Source organism: Protopterus annectens, chromosome 5.part0 (genome assembly GCF_019279795.1).
Source record: "Protopterus annectens isolate FY-2018-M chromosome 5.part0, PAN1.0, whole genome shotgun sequence".
In the NCBI taxonomy this organism is placed as follows: Eukaryota; Metazoa; Chordata; order Ceratodontiformes; family Protopteridae; genus Protopterus; species Protopterus annectens.
This window is the reverse complement of record NC_056735.1, coordinates 368544673-368561530: the sequence shown is the minus strand read 5'-3', so window position 1 is coordinate 368561530 and position 16858 is coordinate 368544673. Positions and strand designations below refer to the sequence as shown.

Below are 16858 nucleotides of genomic sequence, written 5' to 3'. Positions count from 1 at the left end.
TGGGCAGGAACCCATTTTCAGTGGAGGCCTGGGGTACAAGCTCCAGAGTATTACAAAATATTTTAAGAATGCTACTTTTACACTAAGAATACAAAAAAAATTGTTTTTTTAAATTATACCAAACTTTATATGTTCATGGAACAGGACTGGTGGCTATAAACGTTTAACAATCTATACAACTCAAGGTGGACTAACATGCCAGGAGACAAATGTAGTCAAGTGCTGAAAAGAAACCACTGTGGAACTTAACGGATTTGCTGGTGAATAGAACATTAAAAGAAAAAAAAAAAGGCAGGACAAACATTTTCCTTTTAAATAATTTTAATAAGTCAAGTAAGCAATGAAAAAATTTAGTTCTCTTTTTCCTGGACGGTCTTTGTACCACGCAACCTTCCGGTACGACGTGCTGCAATAAGACCTACTTTACGACCTGCTGGAGCATCTCTCCTAATGGTTGAAGGTTTACCAATGTGCTGATGGTTACCACCACCAAATGGATGTTCAACAGGCTGGAAAAAACAAAAAAGTTTTGATGATGCACAAAAAATTTCTGCAATTTTTTTTCTAAAAATGGATATCAAGTAATACAGATTACACAAAAAAAAGTGCTAGAAGCCTTCCAAATGAAAATACAACAAATAGCTACGAAAATAACAATCCAGTGCTGCCACAGCAGTGTGTACCACCTAAGGTTTCAGGACCATTGCCAATACTGACTATTTCCAGGAATGTCCAGAACTATAGAAAGATAATACAAATGTTTTAGGAGCTTACCCCAACTGTAGAATGTAGTATGTTCAGTGTACAGTGGTGGCAGCACTTGGGACTTCTGACAGAAGGCCCAACTTCCACAGGTTTTTACCCTTCCCACTAGTGAGCTAACTGGATTATGGTTTAAGGAGGATATCGGTTTGTATCATTTTGTACCTTCTTTAGTACTTTCTTGTCATTCTGCTCCATGGTGTGATGGAGGGCGACTTTGCAGAAGTAACAGAAAGGAAAGTAAGGAACCAAGTGACAGGGTAATTATCCCCAACACTAGGATGGCTACAGGAAAGGAAAGAGGGATGGCGGTTGGGAAATACAACAGCAACAGTTTAAGTATATTTATGTTAAACTATTAAGTACCCGAGTAGATTCATCGTTGCTGTAGCATTTTAACCTTCCACCACAGACCGATGGATGCCATCCCCTTCAAATGTCAGGAAGGTGTTGGTAGAGAAAGGTAAGTCGGCTAGCACCAACCACGTATCTTTCATGTCAAAGTCTGACCGGACACACACTAATGCTGGAGCACAACCAGCTCAGATCAGTGTCAAGATAACACTGGAGACCTACCTAGGGGGTGGGACATGCATAACCCAAAGTAAAAAAGAAGAAAGGTCAAGGCAAGAGAGGGAACTGGTACTTCAACAGTAACTCCACCTGAATATCTACATTATGTAAAATACTTAAAACCTATACCATTATTTTGTACATCATTGTTGCAGTAATAACTGTTGGGATGAATCCAAGAATTAAGAGGGGACACACGGGCCAGCAGTTAGCAGCCCATGAAAAATCACTTCCTAGAGGAATGCCAAAATGAACTCTGCCCTGGCCCAAGCCGCTGGATTTACTGTTTAGCAAAACTGTAGACAGGGGAACATGTTACTTCCTCTAGGATGTTCCGTTTTGATACCCCTCTAAGAAAGTTGTAGAAGCAACTGTAAAGCCCTGTTGGAATGGGCTACAAAATCTGTCAGGTGTTGGCTTCTCAGGACACCGGTAACAGAAAAATGCAATTTGAAGTCAGTTTTTATTGTTTTTTTCTTCTCTGTAGTTTTAAATTTTTGAAATCTATTTCAGTTAGTTGCTTTAGCAAATCACCCCCCCCCTTTTTTTTTTTTTTACGAAGCTCACAAACTGTTTTGACTTTGTGCACTTTTCTTTTAAATTTTAGATTTGAGAGGTCTAGAAAGGGAAACCATGAGACGTTCCTGATCCAAGACCAAGAGAACTCTGGAGCAAAATCCTTATCCTGCCTCTCCAGGCTGCATGAACAGAATGGATCCTTGGAACAGGGCCTCAATCTGGGAGGGAATCAGATGCCACTGTTTTGGAACAGCAGAAATCCCCAAGAAGGGAGGAAGCCTACACAGATTCAAAACGCAGCTTTTCTTACAGTTGGAGTATTTGTTTGTCCTGGGTGGTCTGTTGCCAAGACGAAGTGCACAGGGGAAAAACTTCCCCTGGTACAGTGGGAAGGGAGATGCTCAAGACTGGGCCCAAACAAGCTGCAGCTGAGACTGCCCAAAGACTGCCCTAGGTCTTGCTTGGAAATGAAGTTGGTGCTTTCTTTGCACCCCCCCCTTTTAGGTTTTCTGTTTTGCTTGGGGGGGGGGGGCAACCTGGGATAACTCCAATTTCCATGGGGTAAGGTGGCTGTGTCTGTGCATGCGTGTGTGTATAGACATGTCTTCAAATGTCATTTCACACTGAGCTAATCAGAGGAAGTCAGAGGAAGGACTTAGAGCAAACTAATCTGTGATATAGAACATTAAGTATCCTGTTTTTTGCTTATTTCTGAGTTGTTTATAGCACTTTTATTGACTGCATATAATTTGCTAGCTAGTTTCACTGTGTGTGAGGTATTAACGAGAAATTTTCTACAATTGTTAAGCATCTGGTTAGGTTTGTTTGTTCTGATTTCCTGCTAGGAGTGTATCATATAACTTGTTTGCATTTAAAAGCATTCTCTAAAGTCTCCTTGATCCCTTAACGGTTTATAAACATTTCTGCAGTTTTTTTTTCCCACCTAAGTAGTGTTGGTAGTGTAGCATTGTCCATATTCAGGCTTGCGTTTTGGGCCTAGTTGTTTGTTAGTAGAGGCTGTGCACCTGAGCACATGTTCCAGGCCATCATAGCTTAGCCATTGCCAGTACAGCATTTCAGTGAGAGTGAATGGTTTGTGGTCATTGGCCGATTGGTGTTGCCTGGACTACGCTTATGAGTAAGCACCTCATTGGTTCTTTCAAGCCTTTTTAAAGTGGTTTCGGTTTTCAACTTTGTTGCTTAAGTTAAGTTGCAAGTGTTTCTGCCATTTCACACAGCTAATCGGAGGAAGGGCTCCGAGCAAACTAATCTGTATAAATAACATTAAGTATCCTGTTTTTTTTTGCTTATTTCCGAGTTATTTATAGCACTTTTATTGACTGCATATACTTTGCTAGCTAGTTTCACTGTGTATGAGGCATTAACTAGGAATTTTCTACAATTGTTAAGCATCTGGCCGGGTTTGTTTGTTCTGATTTTTTTTGTTTCCCACCCTTCCTATTGGTATCCTGTTTTTATACTTGGTGGCTTTGCAGTTGCCCAGCCCTACAATAAATGTGATCTGGGACACTCCTCCCAGTCTAGTGTCATTATCCAGGGAGAACATTTGAGAAGGCCAACCCAGTTAGTTTCTGCTCCTTTCCTCTTTACAAAAAAAAAAAAAAAAATAAAAATTGTTTCCTGCTTTTCCTGTAAGTAGTCTAGTCCAGATACACATTTGCTGTATCCAGGACTGTTTGTGCTTCTGAGCCCCCAAGCCTTTGTGTTGGAGGGAAGCCTTCTAGCTTAATTTTGTTTCTTAGAACTAGCCAGTTTTCTAGTTTCAGCACTCAAATCTGTTTCTTTGAGCTCAGCACTTGTTCAGAACTCACTGTAAGCACTAAATAAGCTACAAATTACAACACTCAACTTTCATCACTTGTCTAGAGGAAAACAGTTTTTAGTACTTAATAAATAAGCACCTATCCAGGCATGTCTACCTGAAGAATCTGGAGCATCTTGGGGCAATGCAGCAATTGCCTCGTGTACAGACAACCCTCTCCTACTACCACCCAACACTGCAACCTGTGAGAAATGCACTTAAAGCCAAACTGGAAGCAAAGCTCTTCACCCAAGACTAGACAGTCAAGAGGAGACGTTCAACACCTGCACCACACCACAATCACATAGTCCCTCAAAATCTACACCACCAAAATACACACACAGAAACACAAAAAACACACCTACATTCGCAGAGGCTCAAAAAAAAAAATCTACCCAAGCAACAGGGAATTCCACAGCAGAAATGCAAGCAACCTCCACCCCCAACACAACCCAAATGACACAGCTCACAAACTCAGTGTGCCACTCAACCACAGCCCATAAGGCATAATGCACCCAACACTCTAGTCATAGGTGACTCTATAGTCAGGCACACTGATGTTCCACTCACCAGGCTAATGGAGTACAATGCCCCTTTTGATATGTACCTCTCAAGACATCTACAACTGGAAAGGCCACAGAAATACCTCACAAAGAGGATTACCGGCCTCAAACAGATGCCCTAAGTAGACAGTCTCAAAAACTCCAGCTTTACTCTGTCGCATATCACCTACTCAAAGGCGATCTCTGCCTAACATACAAAGCTATGTCAAACCCAGAGCTGTTGGACATGCTCCACGTAAAGAAATCCCAATCCCTCTGAGCGACACGCTCTAGGGACCTAAACCTTGTCACCACAATAAACAGAACATGCTGGAGGGATAGAGTCCTGTCTCAGAGACTTCCCATACTCTGGAATAAACTACCTATTGATATCAAACAAAGCTCTTCACTAGCACTCTTCTAGAAAAATCTTGATGAACGAATGGGAGATAGGAAATTCACCCTGGGGATCACTTCTGTGGCTCTGCTTGACAGGGGCACAGGAAAATAATTTTCTTGGGTGGCAAAAGCCAGGGTACCATTTGGCTTGGCTTATATAGGCCGTAGAGCCAATAGACTTGTACCTACCTATGAACTTAGTTCTACATAAACTGGAGGAATAGCCAGTGGTCTGAGAAGGAAGGCTTAGGAAGCAGCCTGTAATAGGTTTTGGCCTGACAACTAGCTGCTTTCCCAATAAAAGGCTTCTATCTTAAAAAAAAAAAAAGAAAAAAAAAGGTATCTCCAAAAGATTAATCTTCTGGGTTTGAAACAAGAGGAGTCAGAACCAGGATAGGGGGTGGGAAGGTTCATAAGACTATTCCTCATCTTCAGATCCTTAAGAGTCAGAATTCCTCCTGAAAAGAAACATCTCCCCTCTTCTTATTGCCTCAAAAAATGAAGTGTCCATTGCCAAAGTTTTTGGGTGTGGGGCTATGGAACTTTTTCCCAGTCTGAAAATTCTTACTAGGCAGAGATTCAACCCCTGCATTTGCCATTTCAACGGTTTAGATAAGACTACCTCCCTGTGCAGATGCCACCCAAGTAGGTTTGCAGTGGTTCTTTTCAAGAGCTTAAGATCATGCAGGACTACCATAATCTCTTTCCAATTTGTGTCTACATTTTTGGAAATTGTTTGGTCCATATACCCTGTACATTCAGAACCTAGGTGCGTGCTCCCCAAGTCTGATCAGTAGTTGGGACTAAACTGCTAGCAAGAGGGTGGTGTTCCCACTAATTGTAGATCTTCACCAGCTAATCTCCTTTTTTCAAACACAAAGGAATCTGCTGATCCCACAGGGTCATGAGGTATAAAATGGACAGTCATGTGTAAAGGGCCAGGAAACCATAAAGTTAAGTCAAGTGTTCTAGGATCTCCTGGGCAATCCACATCATTTTTTTATATTTTGGTGAAAAAGAAGGTGTAATGGACAATACTGTCCTTGGGCATAACCTATAACGTCTGGGTGTCCAGAAGAGCCTCCTGGACACAGTTCTGTGTCGGTTTCAGGATAAATCCCAATTCCTGCAGGCACTGCTAAACATAGGACAGTTGGTCTATAACAAAACTTCGAAACTTAAAACAGCGAACTCGCTTACATAGACACCAAATAACCAAAACCACACAATGTCGAATGTATGGAACAGCGCCCCCCCCCCCCCCGGGAGAAAAGTGCTGCAAAATAAATAAATAAATAAAAATAATAATAATAAAAAAAATAAATAAATAAAAAATAAATAAAAATAAATAAATACCCTGATGTGGGGTGTCCCCCCCACCCCCTACTTAAATATACCAACTCCAAGATCGCACCACAGTGGAGGAAACAGCAAAGTCCTGATAGTGGCCCAGTGATTTTTTTCCCTGGGGGGGGGGGGGGGGGGGATCGCTGTTCCAGCCGTTCAACATTCTGTGGTGTCACTTATTTGCAGTCGATGTAAGTGTGTTCCTCTGTTGAACTTTCGACTTCCTAATATAGACTCTAGGACAGTACCTATGGTCTTCTCCCTTAAAGGAGTACAACAGGTTTCTCTAATGTATTCCTCAACTTCACGGCCCTTTTCCTCCCTATTTACATTGTCCTCTGTAAAGCAACAGCAAAGCATTTACAATTGTTATAATTCCCCTTACTTCTGTAACAGAAGCCTACCTTCTCATACTGTTATGGTTTCGCTTACAAAATGATTCTCTCGCGTTTGAATAAAGCTTTGAGTCACTCAATTACTGACATCATCGAGGCCAGGCAGTGCAGGTACTTTTTTTTTTTTAACCAGTTCCCCCCCCCCCAAAGTGGGATCACCACAGCAGTCATCTGATTCTAACTAAAATAATGAGACCTACCCATTCTGTGATGTCATGGCTCCCTTGTCCTTCCCCCAGCCCGAGTGCTCAAATACAAGTGCAGGAGGTAGAGTACTTACTTTTAGCGTTGCGTTTTCAGTACGCTGTATTTCCCTATTGGAACCTTGTGCGAGTCTCTTTCTGCATCAACCTCTCTCGTGGATTTATACTGGTGAGTATGACATCTTTTGTAGAAATACATTGACTGCAAAGTTTATCAGTATCTCTACTGTGGCATCTTCATTTCTCCTGGCTTTTCGGTCGCTGTGCTGCATAAGTTTACACGTGCATCCAAAAATGTTTAAACATTGCCTGTTTGGGTCCTGCTGACTAAACAACTGTTGTGGATACATGTATGCACTTGGAATTGAACTGTGGCGCTTTAGTACTGTACTTTTTTATATTTATTTGCCTTTGCTGCAGCATTCCAGCTGCTCCGTGTGGTGTTGGTTGCCAGTGGCAATTACTATAAAGTTGTCTACTTTCTGAAGTTATTTTCTGTAACTTTCCTAAAGAGCAGTACCACTGACTACCTTAAAGATTTCCTGTTCAATATGGGTAGTGGTTGTGCCGTCTTGTAATCTGTTCAGTGAGAAGGTGTAATGAAAAAACTTGCTGTCCGCTTTGTTTGATGCATTAGTCCCACTTCAATCTGCAAATTGGTTCGGTTTTACTTCTTTAATGCCCTGTACTACTTTTTTGTAATTTCCTTTCCTGCGGTGTTCCATTGCCAGTTCCACGTGGTCTTGGTTGCCAATAGCAACCGTTTTTCTTTATGGCCCTGTAATGTCTGAAGTTGTGTGTGTGCATGACTGTGCGATTACGAACTTCCAGGCCACTATTTTACACTCGCTTAGCGGTTTCCTCCCCCCCCTTTATTTTATACTCGCTAAACAGTTCAGCGAGTGTAAAGTAATGGCTTGTTAGATCGTAATCGCACGTTCACACCAACAAACTCAATTATGTTGCTGTGCTTCTCCCATCAGTTACTTGCCACCTAAAAAATTTTTTATCTAAAATATCTCTCTCTGCACACATAAGGGTAGTGGGTTTGATTGTTGTGTTTGGGCAGGGATTGCAAGTGCGTGGAGAATGAAGTGTGTGTGTATGAATGTAGGAGTGCCTGCGTGTGTGCATGACACAGCGAACAGTAAGGGAATGCATGGAGAGTGTGTGTATGAATGTAAAAGTGCCTGCGTCTGTGTATGAGAGAGCGATCAGTTAAGCAAGAAACTCCTGTTCATAAAAAATAAAACGTACCATATTAACACTTATTTACATACTTTGTTAAATTACTAATCTTAAAACCCTTAGAAAGGCAGTTATTTAAAGAGCTACCCCCATACAAGGGCTTGTAATTTACCATGCCTGGCAAACATCTTACTACTTTTGCGTTTCAGTATGGTGACATGTTGTATATTGCCTTAACTTTATTTAGATCTGGTGACCCTTCTTTCCTTGAACATTTATTACCATAATACTCGAGAAATTATGTATTAAACTTGCATTTCAGTTTAGTGTCAACATTATTTGCATATTTGTAAAACTCGGCTTATAGAATCATTGTTTGTCTTTTGCCACAGGCTGTATCGTCAAAGAAAATGTTAACATTCAGAATGCCTGGGATAAAATACATTATACATCTGAAAATTTCTGCAATTGATCTTACAACCCAAATTAAACTCCTGTATCTTCTAAGACCTTTGTGATTAAAAATTTATTTGTTATTCTTTTTTTAGGATTCACCTCCATTTGGTAGCAACCTGCCTTCACATCCATTTTGCTAAAAACAGTAGCACCATTCAACATAATAACGTCATGCTTTCCCTCAGGATGGCTTTAATTTACCATACATACATCAATGCTACAGTCGTGGTGCAGGTGTGTTTTGGCATAGGCATGGTATGCAATGGCTAGCCATTCACTCCAACATCAAGAACTGACTAGCCATTGTCACAACAGTACAGGCATCTGGTATCCCACAGCAGTTGTTCTATTAATTTAATTTTGAATGCTTCCAGATTGCTTTGCTCCCTAGCTACTCCTGAGAGATTATACCAGCCTGCTGAATCCAGCTTTGAGAATGCATGTTTTCCTGTGGGTGTCTTGAAACATGGTCTGATAAGTATTAAGCAATCTTCCTGTCTCTCAGATAAGAGTTTGGTTAATATGTAGTTTGGATTTTAGAGGTAGGCAAAGTCCCATTTTAATAATTTCTAGATCTTTGAACCAAGTAGCAAGGTCGTTCTTTCACTGATGGGCAGCTACTTGAAGCATTGGAGGAAATAGCAAGATGAATATTTGGTTCTGCAAGTAATTCAAATATACATCTTTGGAAAAGTAACAGTACAAGTGTTATTTGTATTTGTGGTAGTGTGAGGAGCTATTAAAGGGAGCCCATGCTCAGTTTTTGGGATAAGTATATTTATAGCTTTGGTCGTGCACATGCTGGAGGTGAGAAGGTATGAGAGCTTGTAGCATAAAATTTAGTTACTTAAGGTTCTGCTAATATTATCTGTATGGTTTGCTAAGAGAGTAGGGTCCAATGTGATCCCTGGATATTTTTTGCTCTGTTACTACAGACAGCATACTGCCTGATGTGTCCGTTATGGTCAGGTGCTAAGTTTTAGCAAGCTATTAAGGGGTGCCAAAGAACATTACATTTTCTCTGACTAATAATCAGCATATTATCATGTGTGCATTGGCAGATCCTTGCAAAACTTATTCTGAGTTTTTGCATAGGGTGTTAGTGTTTTTACTTAATTTTAACAGCAGATGATAATCAGAATTCATTCCTATATTGAGCTGTGATTTCTTGTGCCACAGGTGATGACCTGTAGCTTGCTCAGATATGGTAAGGGACACTCTCCAGTTATTTGCATGTAAGTACATGCCTGGGTGTCATCCATGTTTGAAAAATATTGAAGAATACTTGCTGCTAATCAAGACTGAGACATTTCCACCTCGTGTCCCATTCTCGTTTGCCTCATGGTCTGCGTGTGCAAAGCAATTTAGCCTTGCACTGTCAAGAGTACATTCTGTGGCTTCAAACCATGTCTGTGTAATGTCACAAATCCGATTTTTCTGTATTCTCTACAGAGCTTGTAAGTTGTGCAGTTTCTTCTTAATTCCTTCTGACTGTATTTGCATTGCCATTATTTTTGTCACTGTCTTGATGTGAAATCTGTCTTCAATGTGTAATTGTTTTGTTTAGAACATGGTCATCATTGATTGTGCTACAGCACTTGAAAGCAGTGGTAGCATGCTTTTATGCATACGGCTGTGGGTTCTTCTACCGCAACTTGCAGATGTACAGGGAATCATAAGTTGTACTCTAATGTTGGGTGCTGCAGTTGTGACGGTCTTAGTTTATTTCGTTTGCCATCCATTCCCTACTGCAATGTTATTTTTTTTAGTTTTTTCCAGTTACCATTCTTGATTATTTGTACATTACTATTACACCATGTAAAGTGTTATTTGTAATTGCAAAAAATGCGAACAGTGAAATGCCTCATTGTATTAATCCTGTCTTATGAACTTGGTGGATAATGTTAAAAGCAGCGACATGGAAATGCTTGTTTTGGGCAGGGCCCAGACTAGGAATTTCATGTTTGCCCTTTCCTTACACTGGGGCCTTAGCAAGTGACTGTCACAACTGAAGGACATTAGCTTTGACATAAGTGGAACAATGGGATGCAGTTAACATGTACTGTAAGTGCTGAAAGAGCAGACGAGCAGTTAGTGAAACATGTCAATAAGTCCCTATACGCACTACTTTTTCATGACTTGTGAACAGTTGTATTGGTATAGACCTGGTGGTTATGTTGTACTGAGGTCATCATTTGGAGAAACCACGCTAAACTGTTGCTGAGAAGTTATATCACATTAACTGTGGTGGACCATGTGTGCATTGATAAATGGTGTGTGCAGACTGGTGCTGGCCAGTTCACAATCCTGGTATTAAACTGGTCAAACTGCCACGACTGAGGAGACATGTCATACAATTTAACAACTCTGTAAACAACTCTCTAGGAATGTGTTTAGGACCGCAGTGTGCAACATTGCCAACAGCACATGCTTTCAACTCGAATGCATATCAGAGCTCTTAGAATACAGAGCAAGTCATTCATATACAATGGGGTGAGTATACAGACAGGCATTAGGAAAGTCAGGTGGTTGATCCCGAAAATACTAAGTTAAGAAACGTTTTAAGTCAAACTCTTGTGCAAACACATGGTTCATCTAGTCAAACAGTTTGATGCTGCCTGATAGAGGAACTGGACATTGCAATGGATAATTCAGAACTGCCTTATGCAAAATATGCAAGGCAGCAGTTAAGGACTACAGTACAAGGTCAGACCATTGAGACGGCAACATTTTGAGGTTTTACCTCGGGACGCCGCTGGAAATTTTCATAGTGTGCCCAGTCAAACTAAACAGGTAAACAACCGGATAACAAAATATTTACTGCAACTTGCTAAGAAAGAGCAAACCTCTACAGGTAGCCAGTAAAGTGAATCAAACCAAACAGCCAGAGAATCATGGAAATTTGTTTATACAGGAAAAAATCTTAATTACATCTGTTAATAGGTCATGTTACATTTCAATATGTTCATTTTATTCAGTAGTAGTGTAGTAACACCGATGTTTGGAGAAACAGAAATTTGGTATGCATACTTGTACACACCCCATGGCAAATGATGCTTAGGGGGTGTACCACTCTGCATACTTCTCTGTTGTATTTGCACCAGATACTGCTAGTGTGCAGTGCGGAATAGAAAGATTAAAACATTACCCTGGTTTCAGAGGTGGCAGCTAACATATTCATAGCCGCTTAACATGAGAGTAGCTCTAAGCAAGCACCATGTGAAACCTGAACAAGCACCTAGAATTATTCAGTGCAGCTTCCACATCTTAAGTCTGAAAATGAATTCACATACTCACATGAACAGGAGTAGCTGTACATTGATGGCTAAAGGTGTATGGGCATGCCAGGTGGTTACTACACTACAAAACTGGTATGTAATGGTGGGGATATTTGGAAGGCATGAGCAAACACACCAGTATATTAAAGCCATAGCACCAATTGAACTGAAGGCTGGCAAATAGATTTAGTAAGGGATTTTATCCATGCACAAATATTTCAGTGATTCTTTGCAGTGGTATCTATTATCTGATTCAAGGTAAATTAACCTTGATGTCCTTTATTTACAACAACAAAAAAAAAATCAATAAAAAATTTACTTTGTTATAAAAGTGACTTCTGGACACAAGAAAAAGGAAGGGGAAAACATAGCAATGTGGTTTGTATGTACAAAGACAAATTTGGGGACACTGCAAAGGTTTTTGCAAACCAACCAGTGGAGTAAAAACATATGTAGGAAAACACTGCATACCAACACACTTTGCACCTGTAAATCTCAATTTTTAACAAGGTGAAAGCATGAAGTGATACCTTAACACTTAAATTAATAAAGATCTAAACTGGTTAATAGTATGTTTTAATCTTTAGCTCCTTGGTGCAAGACCTTACAGGAGTTGCTACATAAACTGGATGTGAATGCAGTCAAGTATGGCCATGGCTATAGCTATAGTGCAGCAAAAAAAAAAAAAATGTCCCCTCTAACAAAGGAAATGCTAGAGCTGCTCGTCTTTTGGCTTTTTCCCGGTAAGGGGTCACCACAGCGGAACTCCGGTCCGCTAATGATTGGGAGTGGATATTTTTAGGAAACGCCGAGGTGCCAGCTTGACGCCCAACCTTCAACGAAGGCACACCCATTTACGCACGCATGTCTTTCGAACACTACCCAACCTGCATGATGTAACACTTTTGAGCCAAACACTGATTTCTGGGATACTGAATGGCAACCTGATTTATCCAAACCACGTCAATATGCCAACCTCCAGGTGGTCAGAGTCTGGAATTACATAGAAAAATATTTAAAATCCTGTAAATAATCCCAGAGTGCTGTTAGTGTAGGAAACCTCATGCTATGATGTTTTAAACATGTTTGAGTCTGTGGGTGCGGTACTCCTTTAAGGAAGCCTGCAGAACACAATCTTTCAGATATGGGTAAACATGTACACAATGTTCTCCACTAGAGCCAGACAATTTGTACAAACTCTTTCAGCCAGCAGTGGCTAAGACAGAGAGCAAGGGGGTGATCTGATGGGATGAGATTTGTGGAAGGAATAGGATTTAAATGAGGATGTGCAGGTATGCATCCTTTACATTAATAATTTGGGCAAGTCCAGAAGGGGTCTCCATAGACTAGCCTTCTTTGCAGCAAAGCAACCCCCCCCAATGAAGTAAAACTTTTCTTCTTTAGCTCTTGTAACAAACTCTACAGTTTCTTGTAACATGTGATGCAGGACAACAAGCTCTTGTTCTGCAAATACTCTCCTTAGACCACAATTCGACCTCAGTAATGTATACTCTACTCCATTTTATATTTTTCCAAAGCAGACTTAGCTTGCGCCTTAATGGAGGCATGCTTTTTCAATTAAACTGGAAGACGTAATTTTCCTTCATTCTGCCAGACAAGAGGAGTGCATTCTCCTCCATTTCTGCAGGGGGGGGGGGGAGTCATCACTGACTCTTACAGGGGGCAAAAGGGCTGTTGCCCTCCTCCCCACACCCAGAGATTTTGTTTCTTGAGACTTTAAGCTAAAGAACAGCATCAGCCAGAAAATTGCATTGCACCACACCATGTCAGAACTGGCAGTATTGTTAACTGATATACAGAAAGGAGGTGTAATCCAACTTCTAACAAAAAGCATTGTTACTTGAAAGTATTTACATTTTGCGAGACAGTGTTAACCTAGCTCTCTGCACAAGTTCAACAGAAAGTTTAAGGAATGCATGGAACAAGTTTGATGCCAGGAGAAAAGTAATGGCTAATACACATTACATTCAGGACACAGGCAGTGGGCATGTTCAGGCATGCACTGTGGCAGACTTTCTTTGCTATCAGGAGGAGAGAGGATCCAATTACAGAAAAGGATAAATGTGAATTTTAAGTGCACAAATAATTTAATACATTTAAAGTAGACTGCGCTCCTGGCTTTAAATGGTTAGGTCAGCATAAAGCATCCATTTAAGCAAGAACCATTAGAAGAATAGTGTGAACTGGTAGAACAATCTATGAACAAGACTTTAATCATGTGACTGACTACATTCAAATGGTTCATATTAGCCTTGCCTCTGGTTTCATACATATGAAGTTCTTTTGTATAAAAGCTAGTCTCTGTTTTTTACTTCAATTTACTGCAGTTTTTAAATTTACCATCAGTACCTTTGAGCCACTTGTTTTTACTGACTTTACTGAGAAAGCTGGCTTGGGTTTTGCTTATTTGATCTACTTGTAGACTAGATTTAAAATTTTCCAGACATTATGAAATCTTGGTGTTATCAACTCACTTAAACCATTTCAGAGACACCTAATTACCCAATGGAGATGTTTTGGATAATACACCAAGATATGCAAGTATATAATGGAATAAAAACACTTCAGGGTTACCTCTAGTCTGAACTATCCACAAGATCAAGCAGAGAACAGCTCCACTACAAAAAACTCACAAAGACAGCAGTTAACACCGACTACTGAGTATATACACTCCACCTGCAAAAAGCTGTATATGCTGCCTATACACACCGTGAGGTGTTCAGAGCACCAGCTGCTGGACAGGCGGGTCAAGGCAGACAGCCAAACCAGACCCCTTAATTCCCAAAAGTCCCACTCAAAGTGGGGAAAAAAGCGTGCTGCAAATTCACAGAAAGATGCCAAGAAGAATGTATGCAAGTGAACAGCAGGATCCTTCAAAGTACCTATTGAGAAAAAAATGATTCTAAGAAACAAAGCACTGGAACTTTGCCAAGAACAGAGCCTCCCTAACAGTCTGCATACTGTCATCTGTGAAAGTGGCAGTCAACATGTAACCAGTGTCCTGAAATGTAGGCGTCTCTGCACAGGCATTTCCTGAAAAAGCAAAGAATGTGTAACATCCTGACACTGTCAAAAGGGGACATTTCTTATACCAACCCCAGTAGGTCAGCAGTGAAAGTACATACTATCCACCCCCAGATATTCAATATCTGAAATATGATAAAGACTGAAACTACTGAATCGATGTTTCTTTTTTACCTTTGTATATGAAACACTGAATGTTAGTAATAAGGCAACAGTGTACACTGAAATCTTAAATGTCTCAGGTTAATGTACTTGCTTAAAATAAGTGTTTTTAATTTCCCATTTAGTGGTGTTCCGGAATACAGTGATGAAGATGGCAGCATACAAGTGGTCCCCATCTTAATCTGTTACCTTGATAATTTGTTATACGCGGAGTTTTAAAATAACTTGGAACAAGTTCAAATAACTTCATCACAGAGGCAATCATACAGCTGTAAGTTAGTCTACTGGTATGTCTTAGAATTGAATTTCCAACAAGTAAAAAGATTAGAGTCGCTTACATTCATAGCCACACCACGGACACGGCCAGCACCTCTTAGCCTTGTATTTGTGGTAGGCACGCCCTGCCTTTAAGATAGGCTTGTCAATACGACCACCACCAGCAACAACACCTGAAATGAAGCAAAAAGCAACAGCATGTCCCAAACATCTCAAAGCAGAACAAAACTAAAACGAGGCAAAGTTCAGGATAAATCACTATAATGTGAAACAGTATAACCCTCGCCTTTTTCAGTCATCTGTACTTACACTCTAGTAACACAATGGAAATCAAACAAAATGTTAAGCAACAAAGAATAGCACACTGTACAAATTCTAATGTCTCTAGTTTTAAAATGTTTCTATAATCAAATAAGCAATATGTCAACAAAATGAAGTTTGCCATTAGTTCTCAATTTATCTTAAACATCTTCAAGTACAGCATCTGACCCGGTATCAAACTTAATGTTAACCTGTAAATAATGAAAAGCTTCAGCCCCACTCCAGCTGAAGCAATGATTTTTACTTACCACAACCAACCTTCTATTTTCTACCATAAAGGGAGAAAAGAAGGTCTAGTCTTTGACAACCCGCAACTCACAGCACTGGAAAGGAGTAAGCCTTACACCAGCAACAGCACACAACTGCACTACTAAAGCAGCTGGACTGTGAGAGGAACCTATCACAGTGCAAGGACAGTTTGAAAAATCTATGTTCAATTTGGACAGCTCTATCCCCTGGTACAAAATGTTACTGGAACGATCTTAGAATGTCAAGAAATTGTCTGGAAGGATTATTGTAATCAAAACCGAATGAAATCTTGTGGGTGTAGGATTTACTTGTGTACATTAATTGAGAGAAAAAAAAAGCAGCTACTCAGATACACTCTCCATGATGTTGGAAGACACAGCAGCATAAGCACATACTTAATGCCAGGAACACAAGGGAGCACCAGGATGAGAAACTATTACTAAAAAACCTTTGAGAGTCAAAGTTCATGATGTGGGGGCCGAACAGATGCCAAAATCTGACTCAAAAATGGTCAATGCATTACACAAGCACCTGTCAAAGGACCATAAACTACACGTCTAAGTAAACTCTACTACAATGTAAACAAGAGTATTTGGTCACTGCAGTATTAAGCCTTTACCCATGAAAAATCAGTGGCAGATGGAGCAGCCCCACCCCTGCTGCCTGTCACTGCTTTAAAGAAATCCTTTATGGAGCAAAATACTTTCCAAGTGGGAAGGCATTAGGCTCAGAGACCCTCTTGTGAAGGCAGTAAATATATAACAGCAGCTTTCCACAATAAAAAAAACTTAGAAATGCAAATGAGAACATGGTCTTAAATGGCTCCTAATTTTCCAAGTATGATATCACTGCCCTAATTGAAATCATCCATGTATTCTTAAGTTGCTTTACCAAAGAATGAGATGAAAGGGAAAAATCAAAGGAGTCTAGCTACACTGGTAAACCATGCACTTTGAGAATTATTGTGCCAGGCCACTGAAAAAGTTCTGATAGGTGCTTCAAGACTTCTGGCTCTAACTTTGTAGCAAGGATGCAGTTTGATCATAAAGAAAGCCTAAGATTATACTGTTGTCCAGTGCTAAGCCGCCTTGCCTCAATACATGGCAACTCTTTTCAGAAGTCTTCGTCTTGAAAAGGACAATGCTACTAACTTCCATCACTTGCTATATTTAAGCTTTGAAGCTTGAGTTCATTGGCAAAGCTCAGGTTTGTGGGAGCTGCACTGGAACACATTAGATGGGCATACAGACATATCTTGACCACAGTGAGGCAATAACAATGGGGCCCTCTTTTGCTCTTTGCCCTGCTGTCTGCTTTATCA

The 16858-nt window shown here is 40.3% G+C and overlaps 1 long non-coding RNA gene across 1 annotated transcript; it reads right to left on the bottom strand.

Moving 5' to 3' along the window:
• Positions 1-303: 303 nt before the first annotated feature.
• On the bottom strand, positions 304-15079 carry LOC122802634. The gene is made up of 2 exons (XR_006364969.1): positions 15030-15079; positions 304-509 (listed from the first exon to the last, which is right to left on the bottom strand). It is a non-coding gene; the product is annotated as an uncharacterized LOC122802634 (long non-coding RNA).
• Positions 15080-16858: the final 1779 nt, after the last annotated feature.